The sequence below is a fragment of the Mastigoproctus giganteus genome, chromosome 2, assembly GCF_048544385.1.
Source record: "Mastigoproctus giganteus isolate SK-2022 chromosome 2, ASM4854438v1, whole genome shotgun sequence".
Classification (NCBI taxonomy): Eukaryota; Metazoa; Arthropoda; class Arachnida; order Uropygi; family Thelyphonidae; genus Mastigoproctus; species Mastigoproctus giganteus.
This window is the reverse complement of record NC_143576.1, coordinates 112,407,937-112,426,201: the sequence shown is the minus strand read 5'-3', so window position 1 is coordinate 112,426,201 and position 18,265 is coordinate 112,407,937. Positions and strand designations below refer to the sequence as shown.

At 39.4% G+C, this 18,265-nt stretch overlaps 1 protein-coding gene across 1 annotated transcript in view; it reads right to left on the bottom strand.

Moving 5' to 3' along the window:
• The window catches only part of LOC150089499 (uncharacterized), a 180,828-nt gene that overhangs the window by 59,778 nt on the left and 102,785 nt on the right, over positions 1 to 18,265 (bottom strand). The window lies entirely within an intron of this gene.

Here is an 18,265-nt window from a genome sequence, read left to right as displayed (position 1 = left end):
ATGGATGCCATCTGGTCCAACAGCACTTGCTTTGGAAAGAATGAGAGATCTTTTCAGTTCGTCTATAGTGAACGCCCCGTTGTAGGAATAGAGGCTCTTGGACTTAAAATTAAGTGCCTGTTTTTCAATTTTATGTTTCAGGACCAGGAACTCTGGGGAATACGAAGATGTTGCAGAGATGTTAGAGAATGTTTCCCCAAGAGAATTGGCTATTGCAGTTGGATCTGCAATAGTGCATCCATTATAATCTAGGATTGAAGAAGTGTGGGATGTATATTTTCCCTTCATTTTCCGGATTTTATCCCAGACCAACTTAGTACTAGTGGACTGAGTAATTGATGAAGTAAAACGAATCCACGATTCCTTTTGACTCTGGCGGCGGATGTAGCGTGCTTTGGCTCGTGCACGTTTAAAGGCTATAAGGTTGGTCGTGGTAGGATATCGGCGGAATATCCCCCACGCTTTGTTTTGAGCCTTTTTTGCTGCTGTGCATTGTGAATTCCACCAAGGTTTGGGAAATGGTGGAAACCGGGCATATGTTTTTGGAACAGTATTCGCAGCTGCTTGGACAATAATTTCTGTGATGTAGGTTACTGCATCATTGATAGGCTCCTGACTGATGGTACTTAGGTCAAAATTTGCCTGATGTTGGAAGGCAGTCCAGTCAGCCTGATCAGTCTTCCATCGTGGTAACCTGAAAGGAAGACATGGTCTCCCACTGTGTAACGAGGTTATCACAGGGAAGTGATCACTTCCGTATGGGTTCTCCACTTCCCAAGTGAGTGAAGGGAGTAGAGAAGGGGAGTAGATAAAGAGATCAATGGCAGAAAAAGTACAGGTAGGCATGTGGAAGAAGGTGTTTGTTCCAGTATTTAGAAGGGAAAGGTCATTGTCATTTAGCATACGCTCTATGACTCATCCCCTTCCATTGATATTAACACTACCCCACAGGGTGTTATGTCCATTAAAATCCCCGAGAAGTAAGAAAGGGGGAGGCAACTGCATTACAAGATCATCAAGGTCTTCCTGGGAGATGTCAGTCCCAGGTGGAAAATAAATAGAGCACATGGTTAATAAAAATCCTACTGTAACGCAAATTGCAACAACCTCTATGCTGGTTGTAACTAGCAAGGGTGGAACTGGGGTCTGGTTGCCCACAAGGATAGACACTCCTCCATGAGCAGGACCATCCGCAATTCTATCCTTACAAAAAATTGTGATGTTATGCATGGTGGGGTCATCATTTGTCTTTAGATAAGTCTCCTGAAAGCAAAAGCAAACTGGCTCGTGCTTTTGCAGGAGGGCCTTGATGTCATCAGTATTTCGCGGGAATCCACGACAATTCCATTGTAGGAATTTAGCCATTATTTTGGCTTGGTGGGTCCATCAGGTGGCTTCCGAGGTGCTGAGGGCTTTTGTCGGTCTTGGATTTATCTTTTTTGGGGAAGAATGGATGCTGTCCCATGCAGAAACCTTCTGGGCATATGAAGGTTTCCCACTTTTTGTTGGTTGGATACGTTTTCTGGCCTCTGGGTAGGAGATATTCAGCTCTGTTTTCAGTTTTTGGATTTCTTTTTCATCCTTCCACCGCTGGCATGCTCTAGAGTAGGCAGGGTGTTCTACTTGGCAATTGACACAGATCGGTTTTGGAGCTGAACAATCCTTGCTCTCGTGGTCTTTAACGCCACATCGAGCACAGGCAGAGTTACCACGACAAGATGTTTGTGAGTGGCTGTATTTTTGGAATCTAAAACACCACAGTGGGTTTGGGATATAAATCCTCACTGGGCAGTTTAGATAGCCTGCCTTGATGGAACTTGGAGGCCATGAGGTGTTGAACGTGAGGATAAGAACTCAGGTAGGGATGAGATTCTCGTCTTCCATATCGATATTCTCTTGACAGCTATCACTCCTTGGTCTTTCAATTCAGAGCAGATTTCTTCTTCGGAGGATGAAGAAGGTCCCACTCTGATATAACACCCCGTGAAGAATTCAGAGTTTTGTGGGGGGTTACGTTGATAGGTATTCTCCCTATGGATGTAGAATTCAAGATTTTAGCCACTTGTTTTGTGCTAGAAGCTTCTATCAAAAGGTCACCAGAATGCAGTCGTTTAACGGATTTTAGTGAACATGAAAACCCTTCTAATCCTTTCTGGATAAAGAAGAGCTACATCTTTCCGGTTGACTGCTCTCTAGTGGAATGGAGAATGAGGAAGAGTGGCGTCACTGATGGTGGCGTGTCCTCAGTTCTGGCTCTTTTAGTAGTAGTAGTAGTAGTAGTAGTGGCATGTGATGCAAGAAAGCAAATGTATGAGCTTATGCAGCATCAGCCAAAAAAAAAAAAAAAAAATCACACCATTCCCTCCAAATGCCTGTCCAGTTCCTCCTTAAATTTATTCACCCTATCAACTTCCACAACGACAGATGGAAGTTTGTTCCAGCAATTAACCACCCGCTGGCTAAAGGCAAATTTCCGCACATCTAATCTACATCTGTCTTTTCTTAATTTGAATTTATGCCCCCTTAGGTTCGTAATCTGAACAAGTGGAAGGATCCCATCAGAATTCAGCGTGCTGAACCCATTCAAGGCCTTATACACCTCAATCAGATCACCACGCAGGTGCCTAGTCTCCAGCCACTGCAATTTGCAAAATTTAAGCCTCTCTTGATAAGAGGATCCCTTCATTCCCCTCACCAATCTTGTTGCCCTTCTCTGTACACGCTCAAGTAAATCTACATCCTTCCTAAAATGAGGCCTCCAGACCTGTACGCAGTACTCAAGGCGTGGCCTGACCATTGCCTTATACAGAGGGATAATCACCTCCTTTTCCCTGCTAGCAAAATTCCTATATATCATTGACAAAACCCCATGACCTGCCCTGGCAGCCTGTCTGCATTGCTCAGAAAACTTCATATCTGCCTGCACAATTACTCCCAGGTCTTTTTCATTTTCTACCACCTTAAGTGTAGGACCACACAGTTGGTACGTTTCTCTGGGGTTACTTCTACCCATATGCAGTACTTTGCATTTGTCAAGGTTAAACTTCAGTTGCCACTTCTTAGCCCATCTGCCCAAATTATCTAGATCTTGTTGCAGTAGCACACTGCCATTACTGTCATTAACAACCCTGCCAACCTTTGTATCATCTGCAAACTTCGACACTAAGTCTAATATACCTCATCAATATCATTGATAAATATACAAAACAACAGTAGACCCAACACCGAACCCTGTGGGGCTCCACTAATAACATTAGTCCAAGAAGAGCAGCACCCATTGATTACCACCCTCTGTCTTCTCCCACTTAACCATCCTTTTATCCATTGTAGCAACTTACCCTTAATACCATTCTGCTCCAATTTGTACAATAGTCTTCCATGCGCAACAGTGTCAAAAGCTTTCCTGAAATCCAAATATATGATATCAAAATTATTTTTTGCATCCAGTTCCTTTGTAACCACATCATAATATCCTATCAAATTTGTCAGACAAGACTTTCTCTTAACAAACCCATGCTGTGTCTGAATTATTGCTGCAGTCTTGTCTAGATGATCCTGCAATGCATCTTTAACCAGCGACTCCATTATTTTACAAGGAACAGAAGTTAAACTAACTGGTCTGTAATTACCCATGTCACCCTTCGATCCCCCTTTGTGAATTGGGGATACATTTGCACATCTCCAGTCCATGGGGACCTCCCCTGAGTCCAAGGATGCTCTCATAATTATGGCTAAGGGTTTACTTACTTCCTTTGCTGCCTCCTTTAATATAACTGGATAGATCCCATTCACCTCAGGTGCTTTTCTTACGTTTAACTTCAACAGTTTCTCTTCCACTTTGCTCTCAGTTATTACAAAATCATTAAGTACCCTGCTACAATTTGATAATCTTCTGCCATTTTCAAACCTTAATAATTCCTCACGTGTGAATGTAGATGCAAAATACTCATTCAGTTTGTTTGCTATCTGAGCAGGATCATCAACAGTCGAACCATCGATGTCAAGTGGACCAATCAGATTCATCCCCTTCCTTTTAGAGTTTATATAAGTAAAGAAATCCTTGCTGTTTTTCTTTGCATCTTTTGCCAAGGATTTCTCGTAATCTGCCTTCGCCTGCCTAACCTCCTTTGTAACTTGGTTACAGATCAACTTGTAGCTATCATAGGCTTCTGTGTCACGTGTTAATTTGTATGTATCACATGTATTTTTCTTCTCTGTTACGAGTCTCATTAGTTCATTTGACAACCACTTAGGCCTAAACCTTGAACAATATTTCTTAATAGGTATGAAACTTTTAGTAGCATCCACGATTAATTCCTTGAATGCTTCCCACTTAGAATTTACTGTTGGTAACATCATCAGTTGATTCCACTGTACAGAATTTAAAAACTGTCGGAGACCACTGTACTCGCCTTTACGGAAGCAAAAACCTTTTCCTTTACCCCTGATGGAAATTAAATCTTTAAGTAAATCCCACGTGAGTACACTGTGATCACTGCCACCTAGTGGTTCTTTTATCTGCAAATTCCTAATACATGAATGATCACTGCTGATAACCAGATCAAGAGTATTACTTTCTCTGGTTGCCTCTCGAACATGCTGCTGCAGAAAACAATCATCCAATAAATCCACAAAAGTCTGACTAGTGTGTGAGTGACCAACCCACAAGTTCCAGTCAATATCTGGGAAGTTGAAATCCCCCATTATAAGACATTCCGATTTACTAGCCCACTCTATTTCTCTGTTCAATTGTTCATTGTACTCATTCGAGTCATTAGGCCTATAACACACTCCTACTCTTATTTTTGCTTTCGCAGTGCTTATGTCACACCAAACTGACTCAACAGTGCACTGTTCATCTATATCAACTGGATGCACTTCTTTTGATTTTATGTTTTTCTTCATTAACAGCATAACACCTCCTCCCTTTCTATCCTGTCTATCCTTTCTGTACAACATTGTACTTCCCAAATTCCAGTTCGGCATTCCTTATATCAGTGTGACACCACGTCTCTGATATCCCAACGATATCTGCCTTTGATGTCTTGACCAACACTTCAAATTCATCAAATTTATTGACTATACTTCTAGCATTGGTATACATGCAAGCATACATGCTCCTTCTATTCTTTGTTACCCTAACACATCCCATATACCTACCCGTTCCACGATGACCACCACCCGTCCCTGAAACCCCCAACACCCCACGCTCCAGGTCGCTACTTATTCTAATAGAAGTTGTGCAAGAACCACCTTTACCTCTGCCTACGGCTACTGTTAAACTATTAGTCCTTGAATCCCCCCAAGCTATAAGTTTTCCGACCCACCCAACACTGCCTCGATAGCATCAGCAAATATTCTTGCACCCTTTCTATTTAAGTGTATCCCATCCCTGTAGAAGCAGTCTCTCCTGTTAACAAGTACAGTCCAGGCTGAAACAAATTCTACCCCTTGAGCCTTGCAAAATCTTTCCAGGGCCGAATTGATCGACAAGGCTCTCCAGGGCCGAATTGATCTGCTCTACAACGTCATCAACCTTTGCCCCTGGCAGACATACCCTGGTCCTGTTCCACCTATCCTTTTTACACAATATATTCCCCGTCTCCCTGACAATAGAGTCACCAACAACTACTAGTTCCTGTGGGACCAGCGCATTCTGCCTTGGGGGTTGCCGCTGTGTTGCGTGATGACCAAGTGCAAGCTCTGGTGTTGATGTGGGCAGCTGAGAGCCTGATGGGCCCCTCAATTTAGATCTTTCGAGGGCATCCACCCTGTCCTTCAAACTCTCATATAGGCCCATAACAACGCTGAGTTGTCACCTGATTTCCTTACACTCCTTGCATCGCGCACACACAAAGACATCCCCCATGGCAATATCATGTTCCGTTCCAGATAGTTCGGCAAACATTTCACAAGCTGCACATTTTTTTAGGCTGTGATGCGTTGGAGAATCGCCCCCCTCAGTTCTCCCACGAGTCACAGCACTCCTGCCACTTTGTGCCCTTTGCTTTGCTGCTCTAGTTTGGGGCATGATACTTTAAATTAATAAAATCAATAAATTAAATTAATTAAATGTCAATTCTACTCTATCTAATAGAAACAGTGAAGCGTATTACTGTTTCTATAATTATATGTAAGATCTACTTAGCTACCTCAATTAAAAATTTGAATTCCCTACCACTATATACAAAAAACAATGCCTGCACAGAGGTGCAGGCATTGTTTTAACGGAGGTGTTATCCGTGCTTTCATCTCAATTAGGTAGGGGCCTTGTTAGGGCCCAGAAGAAATAGAATTTAAATTACTCATATGAGTAAGATAAAAATTTCAGATGCCCTAAGTACCTCACCGACCACGGAGCCCTACAAGGGGGTAATGCCCACTCGTGAACTAGCAGGTACTGCGTACACGAATGGGACGCCAAGTTTGCTTAGGAGCACCATACCCACGTTTCCAATAAGCCTTGATCCCGTCCCAGGACCAATGGGAGGGAGGGAGACTTATTGGAATGCAGTTGACCCTAGCAGTAAGAATCACCCGCCGATGGACCACCCATCTTGTCGAAGCAGGGACCAAAGCGGTGTATTAAGACTAGGCCCCTCAACCACCAGGATCCCCCTTTCCGAATTCCACGGATCGCAGCACACACGCCGGATTCCAATGATGTAACCCTGGAACCAAGGTATGGTCATTAGATCCCAGTGATGCTAATCTGGAAAACCAGCAGCATCACTGGGAGGTCCCCTCACCACGTACACGTGCCCACGTCGAGGGGGCCTAAAGGACCTCTGACTTTGACTGTGTACTTAGAAGGGTTGTTTGTGAGAAAAAGATCAAGCGTATTGGCTGTATGATTAGGATTGTCCAGTATTCTTGTAGGTAAATGAAAAATCTGTGCAAGGTCATTAGTAATTGCAAAAGCCTCAGCATCTCCACCAGCTGGGTCGGTATGACTAGAAAACGGCAGCCAGCTGGAGTTGTGAACATTAAAATTACCAAGGAAAATTACCTCACTGTTAGGAAAGTTGGACTGGAGAAAGTCAAGTTGCAAAGAGAGGAAGTCAAACAGCTCCAAGTGATTAGTGGAGTTGGGAGAACAGTAGAGACATCAGATGAATTTGACACAATGAGGTAGAGAGATTTTAGCATCAGTAGCATTAGCATTAGTAGAGGCATATGATGCAAGAAAGCAAGCTTATGCAGCATCAGCCAAAAAAAAAAAAAAAAAAAACCCTTCCACTTCACCCCTCTGTTCGTTTCAACTACCTGTCCAGCTGAGCCTTAAATTTATTTAGGCTATCAACTTCCACAACAAGGGATGGAAGTCTGTTCCACCAACCAACTACCCACTGGCTAAAGGCAAATTTCCACATATCTATATCCTACATCTGTCTTTCCTCAATTTGAATTTATGCCCTCTCTCAAGTGATTATTCTGAGCAAGAGGCAGTATCCCATCAGCATTGGGCATGCTCAAACCATTCAAGGCTTTGTACACCTCTATCAGATCACCTCGCCAGTGCCTAGTCTCCAGACACTGTAATTTGCAAAACTTAAGCCTTTCTTTGTAAGAGCAACCCTTCGTTCCGTTCACTAACCTTGTTGCCCTTCTCTGTACTCGTTCCAGCAGCTCTACATCCTTCTTGAAATGAGCCCTCAAGACCTGTATACTGTACTCAATGTGTGGCCTGACCATTGCCTTATACAAGAGAATAATCACCTCCCTATCCCTGCTAGAAAAATTCCTGTATATCATTGATAAGACACCATGAGCACCTCTTGCAGCCCGTCTGCACTGCTCAGAGAACTTCATATCTGCCTGCACAATTACCCGCAGGTCCCTTTCATTCTCTACCACTGTTAGTGTAGTACCACAGAGTTGATATGTTGCTCTGGGGTTGCTTTTTCCCATATGTAGTACTTTACATTTGTCAATGTTAAACTTCATTTGCCACTTCTCAGCCCATCTGCTCAACCTTTCCAGATCCTGTTGCAGCAGCATAGCGTCAGTAGTGTCCTTAACAATCCTGCCAACCTTTGTATCGTCTGCAAACTTGGACATTAAGCTTGATATACCATCATCAATATTATTTATAAATAGAGAAAAAAACAATGGACCCAACACTGAACCCTGAGGAACTCCACTAATAACATTAGTCCATGATGAGTAGTGTCCATTAACTACCACTCTGTCTTCTGCCACTCAACCATCCCTTTATCCATAGCAACAATTTGCCAACAATGCCACACTGCTCCAATTTGTGCAGCAGTCTTCCATGTGCAACAGTATCAAAAGCCTTTCTAAGATCCAAATATATAATATCAAAGTTATTCCCTGCATCCAATTCTTTTGTGACTACATCATAGTATCCAATCAAATTGGTCAGGCAAGACCTTCCCTTAACAAAACCATGCTGTGTCTGAGCTATAACTGAATTCTTGTCAAGATGATCCTGCAGTGCTTCTTTAACCAGTGCTTCCATTAATTTTCCTGGAACAGAAGTTAAACTCACAGATCTATAATTACTTCTGTCAGCCTTTGATCCTCCTTTGTGAATTGGGGTTACATTTGCACATCTCCAGTCTGTGGGTACCTCCCCTGAGTCCAAAGAAGCTCTCATAATTATGGCTAACGGATTGCTTACTTCCTTTGCTGCCTCCTTCAATATAACTGGATGGATCCCATCCACCACAGGTGCCTTTCTTGTATTTATCTTCAACAATTTCTCCTCCACTTTACTCCCAATTATTACAAGATCATCTAGATCATCGCCAATGTTTACTTCATCTATGGCATTCCCCTTCCTGAATAACTCCTCACGTGTGAATGTAGATGCAAAATATTGATTTAGTTTGTTAGCTACCTGAGCAGGATCATGAACAGTTGAACCATCGATATCAAGTGGACCAATCTGATGCATCCCCTTCCTTCTAGAGTTTACATAAGTTAAGAACTCCTTGCTGTTTTTCTTTGCATCCCTTGCCAAAGATTTCTCGTAATCTGCCTTCGCCTGCCTAACCTCCTTTGTAACTTGGTTACAGATCAACTTATATCTACATAGGCTTCTGTGTCACATGTTAATTTATACGTATCCCATGCATTTTTCTTCTCTGCCATATGTCTCATTAGTTCATCTGACATCCATTTAGGCCTGAACCTTGAACAATATTTCTTAGTTGGTATGTAAAGCCTAGTAGCTTCCAAGATGAGTTCTTTGAACGCTTCCCATTTTGAATTTGCTGTTGGTAACATCATCAGTTGATCCCACTTTATAGAATTTAAATACTGTCTCAGACCATCGTAGTCGCCTTTACGAAAGCAAAAACCCTTCCCTTTACCCCTGATGGTAGTTACCTCCTTGATTAAATCCCACTTCAGCACACTGTGATCACTGCCACCTAGTGGTTCCTGTATCTGCAGATTCTTAATGCATGAAGAATCACTACTGATAATCAAATCAAGAGTATTGCTCCCTCTAGTTGCCTCCCGAACATGCTGATTTAGAAAACAATCATCAAATAAATCCACAAAAGCCTTGCTAGTGTGTGAGTGACCAACCCACAAATTCCAGTCAATATCTGGGAAATTAAAATCCCCCATTATAAGACTCTCTGATTTACTGGCCCACTATTTCCCTGTACAGTTTCTTATTATACTCATCAGAGTCATTAGGTCTATAGCACACTCCTACTCTCAATTTTGATCTCCCAATGCTTACGTCTCAACAAACTAAATCGACACTGCACTGTCCAGCGAGGTCGACTGGCTTCACTTCCTTGGATTTTATGTGTTTCTTAACTAATAGCATAACCCCTCCTCCCTTCCTATCCTGTCTATCCTTTCTGTAGATGTACTCCCCAAATTCCAGTTCTGCATTACTTATATCTGTGTGACACCACGTCTCTGATATCCCAACAATATCCGCCTTTGATGCTTTGAGCAATACCTCAAATTTATTAACCAAACTCCTAGCATTGGTGTACACGCAAGTATACATGCACCTGTTCTTTTTCTTAGCTACCCTAACACAACCCATGTGTTTACTTGTACCCCAATGACTCCCAGCAGTCTCTGAAATATCCTGCATCTTATTTTCCAGGCTGCTGCTCATTCCAATAGAAGCAGTGCAAGAATCACTTTCACCTCTTCCAGTGGCTACTGTTAATCTATTAGTCCTTGTATTTCCCCAATCTAGCAGTTTTCCGACCACCCACCTAACACTGCCTCGATAGCATCAGCAAACATTCTTGCACCCTTTCTATTTAAGTGTATCCCATCCCTGTAGAAGCAGTCTCTCCTGTTAACAAGTACAGACCAGGCTGAAAAAAATTCTACCCCGTGAGCCTTGCACACTCTTTCCAGGACCGAATTGATCGACAGGGCTCTCATCATATACTCCCTCCTATCGTGTCTGGGCAGAATTGCAGACACTTTCAAATTGAACCCAATTTTAAGCCAGAGAAGATCAAAGAGAGGAGATTCCAAATTGCCAAGTCTCTGACAGGGAATATCACAACGGACATATTCACAAGTACCACCTTTGAGGCGAAAGGAATCATACAGTGAATAATTTGGGCATCTGAGATGAGCAGTACTTGAATCAACCGATAACTGAGATTCTGTCAGAAAAAGTACATGGGGTATGGCAGACTGCAAGTGGAAATGGACATCGTTGAGATTAGAATTGAGACCACGTATATTTGTGAAATGAATTAGGAAGTGCTTGGGAGGTTAGTGCATCAGCAACAAAAAATAAACCATCACTTCCACAATAACGGATGGAATTTTCGTCCCATCATCACCTAGTGGCTGAAGGCAAACTTCCACACGTCTATCGTCTAACCATCCTTCTCAATTGGAATATAAGCTCGCTCATGCATATATTCGGCAAAAGAAAGAAAGAATGCCATCAACATTGAATTCATTCAAGGCCTTAAACATCTCAATCAGATCTTTCTGCAGGTGCCTGTAATTTGCAGAACTGAAGCCTTTCTTGGTTTCTTAGGCCACTGCCTTGTACAAGGCAGTGGCCTAACCACTGCCTTGTACAAAAGGATAATAACCTCCTCATCCCTACTGGAAAAGTTTCTGTATTTCATAGACAAAACCCCATGATTGTCCTGGCAGCCTGTCTGCACTGCTCAGAAAACTTCATATCTAACTGCACAACTGTCCCCAGGTCTTTTTCATTTTCTTCAGGACTAAAGATGAATTTCTCAAGGAAATCTTCATCCATGTGCAGTAATGTATCTTCACAAAAGTTATACCTTCTCTGTCAAGTTCTGACAAAGCATGTAGAATTAAAATCCTATACAGCTTCATTTCATCAAGCCACTTCAGTTTTGATAATCTGGAAAAAGATTTCACACACCAGTTCCACAACATTCTCTTGCATATGTGTTCAATCCTGGCTGAGATTATGATGAATAATACACCCAGTGTTTGTGAACTGCATGTATTGCTGGCTATAGTTAGGAGGCAATTTTGAAAATCTTGATGGGAAATGATGACTCACAACAGTCACTGAACTCAGTTCTTCAAATGCAAAACAGTAAAGTATACTACACCATATTGAATCGCTTCTGCATTGCTTCTAGTGGGAGAACTATGAACTTCCGGCAATAAACTTCAATATAACTTTTTAGCGGCCTTCCATTTTTTTTTTTTTTAAATACCTTTGCTGCACAGCACTTTGATTGGCATTATGTGACATGGAACTTATTTTAAATATTAGTCTATGGAACGAATACACCCATCATCTCCAATGAAGAAAAAAAACCTTATAAAAAAAGTGTTTTGGGACAAAAATCAACCAAAATTTGACAGGTCAAATTTTGGTTGATTTTTAGAGAAAGGTCAGACTATAGATAACAAAAAGATATTGTCAAATGCTTGATAAGCTTAATAGAGCTGCAAAACACAAATTAGCTAATGTAAGTAGAGTATTACACTTCAGTTGTATGTAGTGTATTACATTTAGATTTTTTCTTAAATTAAATTTTTTTTTCATTTTCTATGATTAATAGGATTGAAAAGTAAACATAGTTATCTCCTTATCAATTAATTATTAAGACTATAATCTCATAGAACACTTAATAAAACTCTACAGCGGAGCTTTTTTTTTTTTTGCTTTGGCAACACAATTGCAAAATAATTCAGTTTCCACAACACAGCATAAAATAATTCAAATGTACTTAGAATTCCTTACTCAACAATAAAACAGACGAAGGATCATACCTATGACATACCATGACAGTGTTCCTTAATCTGTTTTGCTTTTACTTTTGAAAAATACAACTCTCACAACGCATTGTTAAATAAAAGGTCAACTTTCTTGGTTAAAACACAACAAAAAGTTAAAATTCCTTTTTCAACAACAGAAATAACAATAAAAATATTTAACAATGCTTGTTTATTAATATCAAATTAGTGCAAATATGAGCCAAGTCATTTCTAGAGTGTGTACAATGAAATCTACTTACAATTCACTATTTAACAAAATCAGCATAAAGAAATAAAAAAAATTCTGGTGAACAGCAATTAAAAAATTAATGTAAAATTTAGGCCTGGTGTTGACTGCACAACTTTGTAATTCGGGAAGAAATTTTTGATAGTGCAACTCTCAGCAACTCTGCTACAGAAACAAGCTTTTCTCTCCCCCCCCCCCATCGGTGAATGCCAAAAATGCTAACTTGCAAAGGTAGGATGTGGAAAAGGGAATTACCATCATAACATGTTTAGGCAGAGCTGAAAATTCTATGGATACAATTCAAAAATTGGTAACTCAACATTATTATTATTATTAAACTTAATTTGAAGATAACCAAGAATGTGATCTTGGAAGAGAACCAACAATGTGAAAAATAATTTAAATTATAAATGTTGAAAAGAATTTGAACCAAGAATGTAATCATTCCTCAATTTGATTAATTTTTGCTCCTCATCCAAAGACGATTGGGACATTTCAAAGTAGCTTACTGAAAATGGATCTCTCACCCAATCAAAACATTTAACATCAATTGATGGAAAGTATTGTTGGAGTTTTTGGACAAATAGTGTCAATGAATTTGTGATAAGTTCTATAATGTTATTATTAAAATTTGTTTTTGCAGGTGAAGGGAACATATCCTATTTTTTTTTCACTGACGTCTTTTCCACATATTAAATTTTTCGTTAAAAGCCCACAACTTATCAGTTGAACTTAATATTTTCTTGTTCGTTTTACATCCTTATATTTAGGTTACTGAGGTATTTGAATATATCGACAAGTTTTGAGCAATAAATGTCATCACTCAAATAATCAGAAATTTTCATTTCCTCTATAAAAAAATATGCAAGGAGATCTTCCCACAATTTGAAAAAAAGGTGACAGTACTTATTCTTTTGACAGCCATTATATTTCTGTAAGCATTATTAGCAATACGATATTTTTAGAAATCTTCAAGTACCGTGTTAATAGACTAGAAAAGAATAGCAAAAGCTTAAAAAGCGGTACTCACCTTGAAATTAATCTGCGATGGTTTACTTAGGTAGCGTGGTTGATGTTTAAGTTGAATTGTTAAATTGGAAAATTAAAAGGGAGGGAAGTAGGTAAAAGGTGACTGAGTTAAATAGGCACAAGGAAATAGAAGTGTACACATCCAATCCTTGGTTGTCATCAAAATAAAAGAAAGGAAGAATAATTAAAAACTATGTAAGTGAATCTGATGAAGCCAATAGTCTTTATGAGGACTTTCGTTAGTTAAAGAACGTCTTCAGTTGGCAATGTGTGGGGAGAGAACGCGCATGATATTTTAAGAATAAAAAGTTATACTCTTGTGATGCCTTTTTTGACATGTGGGAACTTTAATCTCGAGAGGTTCCAAATTGGGGAAAGATTGAAGGGGAGTTTAGAATTTGGAATTTTGAGGTTAGAGTGGTGCTTGTACCATTCAATAACTAGGGCTTCATATTGAAGTATTCTGTAGCTGGATTTTAGTTTAATGATGGAAATGGCAGAGTCGATGAGCAGATTGTGGTTGTGAGTCTGGGCATGAGTTGCAAGTTCTGTGACAGATTGGTTAGACATGAGACTATGGAAATGGTAGTATGCACGGGTGTTGGATGTTTTTGACGAGCCAAATTTAGTAGTGGTACTTCCGATATAACATGTGTTGCAGTTTGGTTGACAATTAATCAGATATATAATATTATTAAGGTCGTTTGTAGGATATTTGTATGTGTCTTTATAGGTGCTGAAGAAGGAACCTAATTTGTTGTAGGTGGAAAAAACAAGGGAGATATCAGTGTTGTTAAATAGGCGTCGGAACTGTCCTGCTAGTTCATTGTGGTAAAGGAGGACTATGAGGATGTTTGTTTTATTTTTGTCTTTGGTTGGGGTGTTGGATTTAATTTTATTTTTAGCGTTAAGGATTGTATTTAAAATAAGTTGGTGGGGGTAACCTCTGGATATAAATTTGTCGGTAATATACTGTATTTCATTGTGAAGGTCGGTGGGTGAGGAACTGTACTTTAGTGCATTGTGAATTTGGTTATATAAAACTGCTTTTTTAGTGTTTAGAGGGTGATGAGAAGCAAAATGTAAGTATTTACCGGTGTTTGTATTTTTCCTGAAAATTTTCGTATTTAATTTTGTGCCTGTTATATAGATAGTAAGATTAAGGAAATTTATCTGATTGTTTTGTCCAATTTCAAGGGTGAATTTAAGTCTATCGTGTACAGAGTTAAGTTTTGCGAAGAGGTTATCAATAATGGATCTGTTGCCTATTACAAGAATGTCGTCGGCATAGCGCATGTATAGTTTTAGTTCAGGGGGAAAGGGATGTAGAATTTGGCTTTCAATGGCAGCTAGGTAGATTTCGGACAATGGGGCCGATATCCCTAATCCCATTGGTAAGCCAAATATTTGTTGGAAGATTTTTCCGTTGAATCTAAAAAATCTTGCTTCTAATAGAAGGGTGGTGAGTTCAAGGATATGATCTATAGAAAGGGAGGTACGTTTTGTTAAGGTATCCTCTGTTTCTAAGAATTTGCGTAAGGCTTGTAAAGTAAATGGAATATGGACATTTGTGTAAAGAGAAGTAACGTCATAGGAAGCTAGGGTGTCTGTATCGGATATTGTGATATTATTAATTTTTTGAAAATCTTGATTGGTGTTATTGATCTTGAATGTGGAAAATTTAGTAAGGGGGGTTATAATTTTGACCAGGAAGGAGGATAAATTAGCGAAAGCTGAATTGCTATATGATACAATTGGTCTTAAAGGGTGGTCAGCTTTGTGTAACTTGATAATCCCAAACATGTGGGGGAGGATGTTATTGCGGATTCCAATTTGCTGTAGTGTGGGAAGGTTGATTTCCCTATTTTGCCTGAGTTTCCTGAGAATTATATCAAGTTTATTTTTGAGTCTTACGATGTTATAGTTATTTACATTTATGTATGTGTTTGGGTCTGCTAAGATGGATTCTAATTTTAAAACTATACATGCGCTATGCCGACGACATTCTTGTAATAGGCAACAGATCCATTATTGATAACCTCTTCGCAAAACTTAACTCTGTACACGATAGACTTAAATTCACCCTTGAAATTGGACTAAACAATCAGATAAATTTCCTTAATCTTACTATCTATATAACAGGCACAAATTAAATACAAAAATTTTCAGGAAAAATACAAACACCGGTAAATACTTACATTTTGCTTCTCATCACCCTCTAAACACTAAAAAAAGCAGTTTTATATAACCAAATTCACAATGCACTAAAGTACAGTTCCTCACCCACCGACCTTCACAATGAAATACAGTATATTACCGACAAATTTATATCCAGAGGTTACCCCCACCAACTTATTTTAAATACAATCCTTAACGCTAAAAATAAAATTAAATCAAACACCCCAACCAAAGACAAAAATAAAACAAACATCCGCATAGTCCTCCCTTACCACAATGAACTAGCAGGACAGTTCCGACGCCTATTTAACAACACTGATATCTCCCTTGTTTTTTCCACCTACAACAAATTAGGTTCCTTCTTCAAACAAAATAAAACAAACATCCGCATAGTCCTCCCTTACCACAATGAACTAGCAGGACAGTTCCGACGCCTATTTAACAACACTGATATCTCCCTTGTTTTTTCCACCTACAACAAATTAGGTTCCTTCTTCAGCACCTATAAAGACACATACAAATATCCTACAAACGACCTTAATAATATTATATATCTGATTAATTGTCAACCAAACTGCAACACATGTTATATCGGAAGTACCACTACTAAATTTGGCTCATCAAAAACATCCAACACCCGTGCATACTACCATTTCCATAGTCTCATGTCTAACCAATCTGTCACAGAACTTGCAACTCATGCCCAGACTCACAACCACAATCCGCTCATCGACTCTGCCATTTCCATCATTAAACTAAAATCCAGCTACAGAATACTTCAATATGAAGCCCTAGTTATTGAATGGTACAAGCACCACTCTAACCTCAAAATTCCAAATTCTAAACTCCCCTTCAACCTTTCCCCAATTTGGAACCTCTCGAGATTAAAGTTCCCACATGTCAAAAAAGGCATCACAAGAGTATAACTTTTTATTCTTAAAATATCATGCACGTTCTCTCCCCACACATTGCCAACTGAAGACGTTCTTTAACTAACGAAAGTCCTCGTAAAGACTATTGGCTTCATCGGATTCACTTACATAGTTTTTAATTATTCTTCCTTCTTTTATTTTGATGACATTCCATATTTCCTTGCGCCTATTTAACTCAGTCAACTTTTACCTACTTCCCTCCCTTTTAATTTTCCAATTTAACAATTCAACTTAAACATCAACCACGCTACCTAAGTAAACCATCGCAGATTAATTTCCAGGTGAGTACCGCTTTTTAAGCTTTCGCTATTCTTTTCTAGCATTATTAGCATAAAATGATCAAATCCCATTGCTTCACATAATTTTAAAAACAAGCCAACTTTTAAATGTCTGCTTTTGATGTCATTGACTATTGTTACTACTTGATCAAGGACACTGTAATAGGAATATACTTCACAACTAGAACCTCCCTGTGTAAAAAGCAGTGCGTCATAATAATACATGGGTATGTTGTTTGAGAATCATGATAAATCTTTTAACTGACCCTGTCAGTGATGGTGCTCCATCTGTACAAATACTAATACACAACTCCAGTGATATTTTGTTTTCAAATTAATTAATGATGATAATAAACATGTCTTGACTGGTTGTTATGGACAGGTCTTCGCAACAAAGAAACTTCCATTCACAACAAATCTGATAAATGATATCAGTTGAGCTTATCCGGTGAAGTCTGTTGACTCATCCAAATGAAATGCAAAAACTGCTCCAGATATAATAGGAACAATAACCTATTGTTTGATATCTTTAAACACACCTGCTAATTGTAATGTCAGAAAGTGATACCATCATAATTTTCTTTCCTGCTCCCGCTCCTAACATTGTTTTCACTTTTATTTGGCAGCTAGCAAAATAAGGCTTTCAGCAATAAGATGAGACTTCCTTTTCTTTGCCACTAACTCAGCAATGACATTAGCATTAGTAGTGGTATATGATGCAACAATGCAAGTTTATACGGCATCAGCGAAAAAAAACAAAAAACATCCGTTTGCCTATCTATTTGTTCCAAATGTTTATCCAGTTCTTCCTTGAATTTATTTACGCTATCAATTTCCACAACGACAGACAAAAGTTTCTTCCAGCAATCAACCATTTTCTGGTTAAAGGTAAATTTTCCCACATCTGTTCTGCAACTGTCTTTCCTCAAATTGGATTTATGTCCTCTCAAGTGCATAATCTGAGAAAGCTGAAGAATCCCATTAGCACTGATGCTTATTCAAAGACTTATACACCTCAATCAGATCACCTTGCAGATCCCTAGTTTCCTGATTTTAAGCCTTTCTTGCTAAAAGCAACCCTTTGTTCCGCTCACCAATATCTCTGCCCTTCTCTGTACTCATTCCAGCAGCTCTATATCCTTCCTAAAATGCAACCACCAGAACTGTATGCAGTAATCAAGGTGTGGCCTGACCAGTGACTTATACAAAGGGATAATCACCTCCTTATCCCTGCTAGCAAAGTTCCTGTATATCATTGAAAAGACCCTACGAGTTGCTCTGGCAGCCTGTCTGCACTGCTCTGAAAACTTCATACCTGACAGCACAAATACCCCCAAGTCTTTTTCATTCTCTACTATCCTGAGTACCACACAGTTGAT